The sequence below is a fragment of the Neovison vison genome, chromosome 6 (assembly GCF_020171115.1).
Source record: "Neovison vison isolate M4711 chromosome 6, ASM_NN_V1, whole genome shotgun sequence".
Classification (NCBI taxonomy): domain Eukaryota; kingdom Metazoa; phylum Chordata; class Mammalia; order Carnivora; family Mustelidae; genus Neogale; species Neogale vison.
The window spans coordinates 221,342,931-221,352,724 of NC_058096.1; positions in this window are offsets into that span (position 1 = coordinate 221,342,931).

The following is a 9,794-nucleotide window of genomic DNA, read 5'->3' on the forward strand; positions in this document are numbered from 1 at the left end:
TTGTCCACCCGGCAAGGAAGGTGCTGGCATCATCTGCAGGGGCTGCCCGGGGCTTGAGACAGTAGTTGCTGGGGCTGGACCTAGATAGAAATCAAACTGTCCTTGGAAAGGTGACCCTGACGTCAGCCCGCAGGACAGGTGAGCTGGGTCCCTGGAGGCTGAAGGACATGCCGGTCGCTCCCGTCTCCTGGGAAGGCGGTATCCCTAGCTGACCCCGGGGTGTGGCCTGTCCAGCCTGCCAGGCCCTTTGTCTGAAGATGACGGGGTCCTGGGAGGCCTCAGCCAGGGTCAGGTCAGAAAGACTGTCTGGAGGGTGCTGGCATTGAACTTGAGGGATGGGAAGGATGATGCCAGAAGAGGGGGACAGGGATTCAAGGTAGAGGGATGGCAAGAATAGCCAGGGCAGGGTGTGTTGGGGGGGCCCTGAGTGGCTGGACTATTTTAAGGGTGGGAGATAATAAGCAGTTAGGCCTGAGAACTGGATAGGGGCCAGGAATGTCAAGTTGAGCTTGGACTTTATCCCAAGGGCAACTTGGAGCCACAGAAGGTTTTAGAGCAGGGGAGGGAATGGGCAACATTTTAGACCTTGAGCAGCCTGAAGGAAGGATAGTTACCAGGAGACAGGCCCCTGGACACCAAGTGAGCTACTTGGAGTGGTAGTGAGTTGCCTGTCCCAGGAGGCAGGCAAATGAGGTCAATAACCATCTTTCCAGAATCCTGGAAAAATAGTCCTGATGCTGGTCTGGGCCCTGGTGATCCTCTAAATTTCCAGGTACTGTGGGGTTTTTTGAACTATAATGTTTAAGATACTGTGATTCCGAAACTCTAAGCCATTTGAGGGGCCGGGGATTCTCAGACTGATTCTTCCAAGACCCAGCAGTGACAAGGGCTGACTGTGAGTGTGGCCTCATTTAGCAGAAGTAGGGAAATTGAGGCTCCAGGCAGCCCCAGACCCAGGCCCCCGCCACCTGCCCCACATCCTGTGGTTGAATTACCCAGGAGCGGCTGCAGACCCCCCACCCCCCCAGACTTCGCAGGTTTGGCCCGCCAGAGCCAGGGTTCAGCGTGTGGCCTGATGGGTCTGGACCTGAGCCACGTGCTCTCATTATCACGGTCGTTTGTCACCTGGCCTTTGGGCATGTCCATGTAAAGTGGCAGGCGTTGGAATGTGCCACAGACGTGACTTGGGAGGCCGAAGACCCCTCTTCCATTCCTTTGGGCAGGGATATGGTGCCCCACCAGCCCCTCTCCGACCCTTCACTGGTGGCTGCCCCAGGCCCTGCTGGGACGGAGGCCCAGGCCAGTGAGGACTACATTTCCCAGGATGCATGCTGGCCCCGGGCTGAGCCTGCCTTGCAAGAGCGGACCTAGGGGAGAACTTCCCAACTGCAGGAGCCCAGAAGAGGAATATGGGTTCTCAGGGGGGCCCTAGGGGAGATCTGGTCCAGGGCAGCTGAGGACATCAATCACTCAACAAAAGCTCCTAGTGGCCCCCTGTGGGCCAACCCCATGCTGGGTGACACTGGGATCCCAGAGAAAAGGCTTTTGTTCCGGTCCCTAGTTGGCCCTCAGGGTGCTTCCAGGCTGGAGAAGGGGAAACACGCGGGTGGTGGCCCCCTCTGCTACATGGAGTCAGAGCCCACGTGCACAGAGCAAATGGGACTGGGGAAGGTTGGTCTCTGCCCAGCGGATCAGAGGAGATGAACGGAGGAGGGGCATCGAAGCTGGGGCAATGATGGATGAGTAGGAGTTCGCGGTGGGGGTGGCTACACGTTTTGATAGTTTTAGAACCTTCTTCCTTTCCCACAGGCCAAGGAATCAGAGGCCCTCAGCAGTTGAGACAGCCTCTCTGAATGATTGCCCTTAGAGGTTGCCCACTTGGATCAGACTTACCTGGGTTTGAGTCCCTGTCTTTGCTCATTCACTCACATAGTCGTGCCCCCCTTTGAGACTCAGTTTACCCATTTGTAAAGCACAGATGCCATTCTCTCTCCCGTAGGGCTGAACGTTTAAAGAAGAGGATACAGTTAACATATTGGGCATAGTCCTGCTTTTTTCTTACTCTGGAAAAAGGAGAAACTTTGAAAAGCAGAAACTTTGTGGCTTCTGGACCTGATCTCCTTTGGAGCTGTGTGGTCTTTGCTCTCATTTCATGAGATAACGGATAATTTAATAAGTGTCTCTCGACTAGGTGCCAGATGCTGGGTGCCCAGCAATGACCAAGGCAGACTGGGCTCTGCCTTTGTTGAACTCACAGCCAGGTGGGGACACAGATACCAACTAGAGAAATAAAGTAACTCAAGTATAATAAGGTTTCCGGGGCTGTGTAGCTGAGGAGGGTAGGGCTGTTTTAGCTGATGGTGTCAAAGAGCGTGTCTCTGAGGAGGTGGCATCTGAGCTGAGACCTGGGAAATGGGATGAAGCTAGTCATGCGGATATCTGGAGGAAGAGCATTCTAGGAAAAGGGTATAGGCAGTGCAAAGGCCCTGGGGCAGGACCCTTCCGGGTGCATTGGGTGCTTTGGAGGCCTGCATGGCTGGAGCAGAGTGAGTGAGGGAGAGAGAGGAAAGGAGGGGCCGGTCTTGCAGGGCCTTGGGGGTCTGAGAGGAAGACCTGGATTTTTACCCCCAGTGAGGCTTGAACCCCAGAGGGCTGTGGGCCAAGGCGGCAGCACCTGACCCCAGGCTCACAGCCCTCTTCTGGCTGCTGTAGGGAGGACAGCCTGCAGGCAGAAAGGGCCAGAGCTGGGAGACCAGGGCCAAGGCCTCCGTGCTGGTCCAAATGAGCGATGATGGGGGCCGACCTAGCTGAGGCAGGAGAGGGGGAAAGAAGTTGGGGATGGAGTAGGTTTGGGACTTGCTTACAGAATGATGTGGAGAGAAACAGGGCTTCTTTCTCTAAGGCATAGGGAGGACTATGGTTATGAGTATAGTGTCTAGACCATACGGCCTGGGTTCAAGTTCCAGCTTGGCCATTTCCTAGCTGTGCAAACTTGGGCCTGTCACTCACCCACTCTGGGCCTGTTTCTTCAACTATTAAATGTTAAGAAGAACCCCTCCCATCTACCCTACTCGGTCCTTTCGGTAAGGCCCACAGCACAGGGCTTGGAAAGCAATAAATGCCCCGAGTGTTTGCTGTCATTTTCCCTTTGAAGGTCTGAGCCTCAGGCTCTGGGGAGAAATGAGGCACAGATAGGGGTAGCAAATTTCCTGAGGTCACCCAGAAAACAAGGTCCTCTGGCCCTCACTATCTTTTCTCCATTGATGCACAGTTCTCACGCCCCATCCCCCAGGGCCCACGTCACTCTGCCAGCATCTCTGCCATTCCTGAGCCCTGACTCACCAGGACTTGTGGTCCACTCTGACCCCAGGGCCGTCCCCCAGGACCTATATACCGCCTTTGTCTTCTTTAAGTTCACTTGCCAGATCTTCCGTTCCCAGCAACACTTAGCACAGCCCTGCCTGCTTCCCGCCCAGCATCTCTTAGTGGTGTCCTCTTGCCGATCTGCCCTTCTGGTCCTGTCCCACTTGGGGATCCCTGTGGCTTCCCACACAGGGCCTCTGGTGGAGGGGTAGAGTGACTGGAGGAATCTGGGTGGAGGGATCAACCTGCGGGAGAGGAGGGCTCCCAGAATCCCAAGAAAGGAGGACCTGGGTCACCACCTTTTTGGGCCCCAAGGGGAAGAACCGGATCTTTGTTCTCCCTAAAGTGGAACCCACTAGAGCCAAGCCTTACTCCCCTCCGTCCCCCAAAACTGGGCCCCAAGAGCAGGGCCCAATTCCTCTGCATTTCCTTCAACTTGGGGCTGAGGACAGGGTCTGTCTGCCCCTCAGGCCTACGCAGAATTCCCCACTTGGGAATCCGTGGGTATCCACCCCGCAGCCCCAGCCCCACTCTGGATTCCCCAGGAGCCCCCAGCCCCCTTGGGCGGCCCCCTCCCGGGCCCTCTAATTACCCGCTGGGTATAAATGACACTTTAATTTTCTCAGAATGGTCGCTGCATCGTGGAGAAAGCAGCCCCCCCTTCCCCGTTCCTAATTACAAGTTGCTGCTTCCGACTTGCCTCCTGGCGGCCCAATTTCCAAACAGTGATTAAAATTAATTACCCAGGAGCCCCCCCCAACCCCCGTCTGGGCCTGGAGCCCTGGGGGCTGCTGTGGCCCCCACCTGAGGTCCTGTCTCTTCTGCCTGTTCCCCACCCTGGCTGGCTCCCCCAGAGGCCTGGGGACAGGAGAGCCTCTCTCTGGCTCTCCGCTTGCTTATCCACAAACGTGCATTTCCGGCTGGGCAGCCTTGTAGACAGATGGCACCTCGCGGGCACTCGGGGAGAGGCAGTAGAACCCAGCGGCCTGGGTTCCGACTCAGCCACATGCTTCTGTGCTGTGTGATCTAGGGCAGGCGGCTTCACGTCTCTGGGCCTCTTTTTCCACAGCGATGCAGAGATGCTGGTGCTGGTCTCCACCTCGCTGGGTTGGGGTGGGCAGGAAATGAGTCCAGACATGTGAATCCTGGGGCCCTGCACGGGGCTTCTTGACGTCTTAGCTTAAATCCCTGCTCTGGCTCTGCTGGGCAGCGTGGGCCGCGCAGAGGGAGGGAGGCTCGGGAACTCTTCGAGTGGAGGTGCCTTCGAAAGAGACGCTCAGCGCGAACTGCGGGTTTGCAGAATGCCCAGCTCTGGCAGCCGACCCTCTTGCCATCCTGGAGCACAGTAGGTCCCCGGAATGTCTGGACCAAACACATCCTTGCGCTCTTTTGCAAGTAGGGGCTGTTCGGGTCCAGGGGGACGCTCTTGGACTGGGATTCTTGGAGCATCTACTGTGCACCCAGGAGGTACCTTCGTGGCCCCGATGGGCAGAGGGGGGCTGCTGCACCCCGCCACCCCACCCCGGGCTGGCCAGGGACGAGTTAACCGGCGTCCGGCAGCCTTTGCAGGGAGAGGGGGGCCTCTCTCCCCAGCCCCTCCACGGCCCGGGCCCCAGGGACTCCCTGTGGCTGCTCTGCCAAGTTCCTAGACAGCCCCGAAGCCCAACGGGGCGGCCACAGGGGGCGACTGAGGCAGCTGGAGGAGGCAGCTGTAAGCGGAGCTGGTAACTAGACCTGGAAGGCGCAGGGGCCCGGCTGCCGGGCTGGGTTACTCGATCCCCCCGGGGACACCGGGCCCCGGAGCTGGAATCCTGGGGCCGGCAGGCGGACAGCAGCTCCTTCTATGGAGCTGGAAACGCACATCCTGCCCCCTCCAGACTGCAGCAGATGGAGAAACAGGGGCTCCGAGCCTGACCCAGAGTCACTGAGTCCCCTGCGGCATCCCAGAGGGACCCAGAGAGGGCAAGCTGCCGGCCCCAGGCCACCCAGCGAGGCCATCGCATGTCAAGCAAACCCCTGCATACCTGGTCCTGGTGTGGTGCCTTAATTTACAGAGGAGAAAATGGAGGTGCCGTGTCTGGTCTGGAGAGAGGGCGCTAATCCCAGGGGACCCCTCTCAAAATGGGGCCTGCACCTCCCTCTACCCACTGGGACCTTCCTGCTGCTCCTGGAACAGTTCCAGCCCCCAGGCCGTTATCCCTGCCGAGCACCCTTCCCCACACCTTCAACGCTGTTCCCCCCCTCAAGCCCCAGGCCGCAGCTGGACTGTCCCACCGCAAGGGGTCCCCCAACCCCAGACCCGAGCAGCCCCTTTGCCAACCCCTGCCATTCTTACCATCCTTTGGTAACATGCGTACCCCCCTGTCTCCCCTGTGGAGTGGGGACCCTGCAAGGACAGGGCTTTGCCACTGTCTTGGTCACTGCTGCGTCCCCGTGCCTGGAACAGTGCACCCAGCAGGCACACAATAATTGCTCATCTAAGGAGTGAATGCATAGCTCCCCTGTAGGGTAGAGGGAGCCCAAGCTGGACCCAGAGGCTCCCAGGTTGGTGGGGTTGGTGGCTGGGGGAGCCCTGGGACACTGAGGTTCAGCCAGGGCAGTCAAGGAGGACTTCTTGGAGTAGGGGACATCCACACATGGAGCTGATATAGACGGCGAGCAGGAGTTGGCTGGGGGGCTTCAAGGAGCAAAAGCAAGGTGACTATGTCTGGGTGATTGGGGGGGTTTCTGGGGAGCAGCTGGGCCTTGAGAAAGCTGAAGCTGTCCCCCTGGCAGAGGGGACAGTCTGAGCAAAGACCTGACTGGTAAATTCAGGGCATGCCTGGCAGGAGATGAGGGTAAGTGAAGGTTAAGGTCATTCCCAGGGTGGGAGGGATCCTTAAATGTCAGCGCACAGAAATGGGCTCTTTCTTCTGTGGGGTACTAGGGAGCCATCGCAGGCCTTTGACCATGGTGTGGGCTGAGCTTGTGAAGATTTGCTTGGGGGGAGGGTGATCAGAGGGGAGGGTGGCATTGCCCTTCAAGCCCAAATTCTCAAAAGTCTGAGCAGGAAATGCCCAGGCCCGAGGAGGGACCAAAACTGCAGTCCCCAGGCTTTTGGCTTCTGGGAGCCTCTGGAAGCAAGAGGAATTTAAGGTTGATCGAAAGTAGAACTTCCTTGCTGAGGCAGAGAGGGTGGGCGAATCCTCCCTAGCTGCAGGCTTATTTCTGGAGCTGGGCTGTCACCAGCGGCAGCCACCGGCCACGTGTGACGGTCGCACCATGTGCGGCTGGCCTGAGTCGACCTGTACTCTAAATGCAAAACCTATACCAGATTCCAAAGATTAAATGCGGAAAACGGCACGTCGAGATGTCTCGTTAATCATTTTAACATTGATTACTGGGGGGAAATAACAGTATTTTGGATCTATTGGGTTAAATAAGGCACATTATTAAAATGGATTTCCCCTTCTGAGTGTGGCCGCCCGGAAATGGGAGAGGACACGTGTGGGCACGGGTTTCTGTGGGACGGCGCTGGTCCACACCATGTCCTCCCAACGCACGGTCGGCTAGGATGGGTCCTAACCCGCTGCTTACAGATGGGACAGCCAAGGCCCACACGGGGAGGGGACCGTCCGAGGGCAGAGCCGGGATTTGAACCTGGGCGGGCCCTGCTGGAGACCCCGCGCTTCCCGGGAGCTAACAGTGCTGTCCGTCCAGCCCGCATTCTGGGCCTTCATTTCCCCAACCCACCAACAAGATTAGACCCGGGGCTTGGCCAGCCTGGGGCCCACCGTGGGTTGAGGTCCCCGGAAACCGTGGGATGGCCGGAAAGCCATCGGGGGTGGGGGTGGCAGGCAGCCGCTTCATGGGGGGATGGGTGTGTGAACTCGGACACACGGGCGTGTGCACACTCGCGTAGGCGGCCCGCCACGGCTGGGCACACGCATGCATGGTGGTTGCACCTATGGGTACGTGTGACTGCGCAGAGGCTGTTACGCGCGGTGGACGTCGGGGCCTGTGGACTCGCGCGGGGGGACCCACACAGCATGGACGCGGGCCAGGGGGAACCAGGGAGGAGAGCAGATCCCGACTCCGCTCCTGTTGCCGACGCTCGGTTCATTCACTTACAACAAGCCGTCATGGAGCACCAGGGCTGTACCAAGAAGCCTCGCAGACCGCCCGCCGCCTCACAGGCCGCTGCCACAGGGCTCGCCCTCCGTGGGGGGCGGCGGATGGGCTCTGAACAGGCTGATTTGTGGGCGGTAGTTTTATTTGGGGGTACCCATGCACAAAGTTTATTGTGCACGCCGATCCCTGCAAGATCTTACTTACCGGCAGCCTCTCGTTTGGCCGGTCTGGGGCGGGGCTTGGGGCTCTGCATTTCTTTTTCTTTATTTCTTTTTTGAGATTTTGTTTATGCATTTGAGAGAGTGAGAGAGCACAAAGCAGGGGGAGAGGCAGAGGGAGAGGAAGAAGCAGACCCCCCACCTAGCTGGCTGGACGTGGGGCTGGATCCCAGGACCTAGAGACCATGACCTGAGCCAAGGCCTCTGTTCAACCATCAGAGCACACACACACACACACACACCCCTCCTCCCGGGCGCCCCACGGGGTCTGCGTTTCTAAGGTTGCAAGTGAGGCGGATGCTGCTGGTCTGAGAAGCACAATCAGAGGAGCAAAGGATCTAATTTGGACCCTTTGAGAGTGTGAGACTGGGTGGGGAGGGGCCTGGGGGTGCGTGGCGTACAGGGGGGTCGGGCTGGAGGGGCTGTCACTGAGGCCGTGGCATGGCAGCAGGGGACTGAAGGAAGGTCAGATGTGGTTATCCTTCCCCGGGGCCCCGGGGCAGGACCGCACCTGGAGGCGCCCGTGTGGCTGGAGCAGAGTGGGCGAGGGGACGATGAGGAGGAGGGGAGGGTGGGGCGGGGGCTGGCGACGGGTCGTGCAGGGTCTTGTGGGGCAGCAGGGAGGAGGATTTCCCCCAGGGAGGTGGGAGCCCTGGAGGGCTGTGGGCAGAGGAGAGCCCACCTGACGCAACTGCTCACGGGCGCCCTCTGCTGGCCACTGTGAGGAAGACAGACGGTGGCATTGGCGGCGGGGATGAAGGCAGGAGCCTGGGACCAGGGCGGAGGGGACTGTGCGGGTCCGGGCGGGAGACGATGGGGGCTGATCAGGAACGGACTGGACAGGAGTGAGAATTCTGGGTGAACTTAAAGTCAGAGCCCACGGGACTTGCTGGCGTTGGGCGCGAGGGTGAGGGAATGAGGCTGGGGGGAGCTGGGGAGGACTCCCAGGTAGGACCTGAGCCATCGGCTGAGGCAGGGGTGACCGGGGTGACCGTCGAGGCACTGCTGGGGGTGGGAGCCTCAGCTGCGAGTCAGGCCTGACTTGCCTGGTCCATAAGTTCGCCCCGATCCGGTGAAAACCCCGACAAGATTTACGTTTTGTCTGTTGTTTGGAACTTACCAGCTGGTCCTAAAATGTTCGCTGAAGACCCCGGCCGAACGGTAGCCCAACACCCTGGCTTGGCGAAGTGCCGGGTGGGAGAAGTCTTCCAGAAGGAAGCTGGAACATATGTCAAGGCTACAGTAGCTAAGGGGCGGAGAAGCTGGTCCGGTCCCGGGGCTCGCTGAGGACCCGAGGAGGTCAAGCAGGGTGGCTTTGAGGGTTTTCTGCCTCTGCCTCAGTCTTCTCATCGGTACAATGGGACCATGCGCTGCGAGTTGGAGTGATGGTCAGGGTTCCTGCCCAGAGGTCCTGCCACAGCCTGAGGCTCCTGAATGGGGGCTGGTGCTCTGTGGCCTTATGACCGTCCCCGCTGTGGGTCCCCAGGGCCGCAGGCAGGAGGCACGCCCCTTCCACGGGCAGACAAACATGTGGGTGAAGGAATGCCCCCCCACTCCGCAGGGTGCACAGGCTGGGCACGTGCTGGTGCTGGCCCTGGTGGGGGCTCTCGGGGGCCAGGTGCTTGGGCAGGTGGTGGGGCTTCATCTGGGTGGGTGGGCGCTGGGTGGCGGCTGGCGGAGGCGCGCTGAGTCTCCTGAAGAGAAACAGATGGTCTAGGGGGGGTTGGGGGAGGGGCCGAGGCCTACTCCAGGTCAGGGGGTAAACCGAGGCCAGGTACAGTGAGTTGGCCCCAACGTGGCCCGGGACTCCCCAGGAAGAGCACGTGGGGTTCCGTTCCGCAGCCTGTTTCAGCTCAGCTCCCCTCATCCATGACGTCAATGTCTGAGCCTCAGTTTCCCCATCTGTATAAGGGACGTATAAACAGCACCCACCTCTTGGGCGTGTGGTATGGGTTAAATGAGTTAATTTGAGTTTTTACCGTGCCTGGTACATAGTAAGTGCTTGGTGTTTGGTACCTTTATTATTTATTGAGCTCCTACTGTACGTAGGGCCCTGTGCTGAGTATTGGGGACACAGTGGTGGCCAGGACCCTGTCCTGCCCA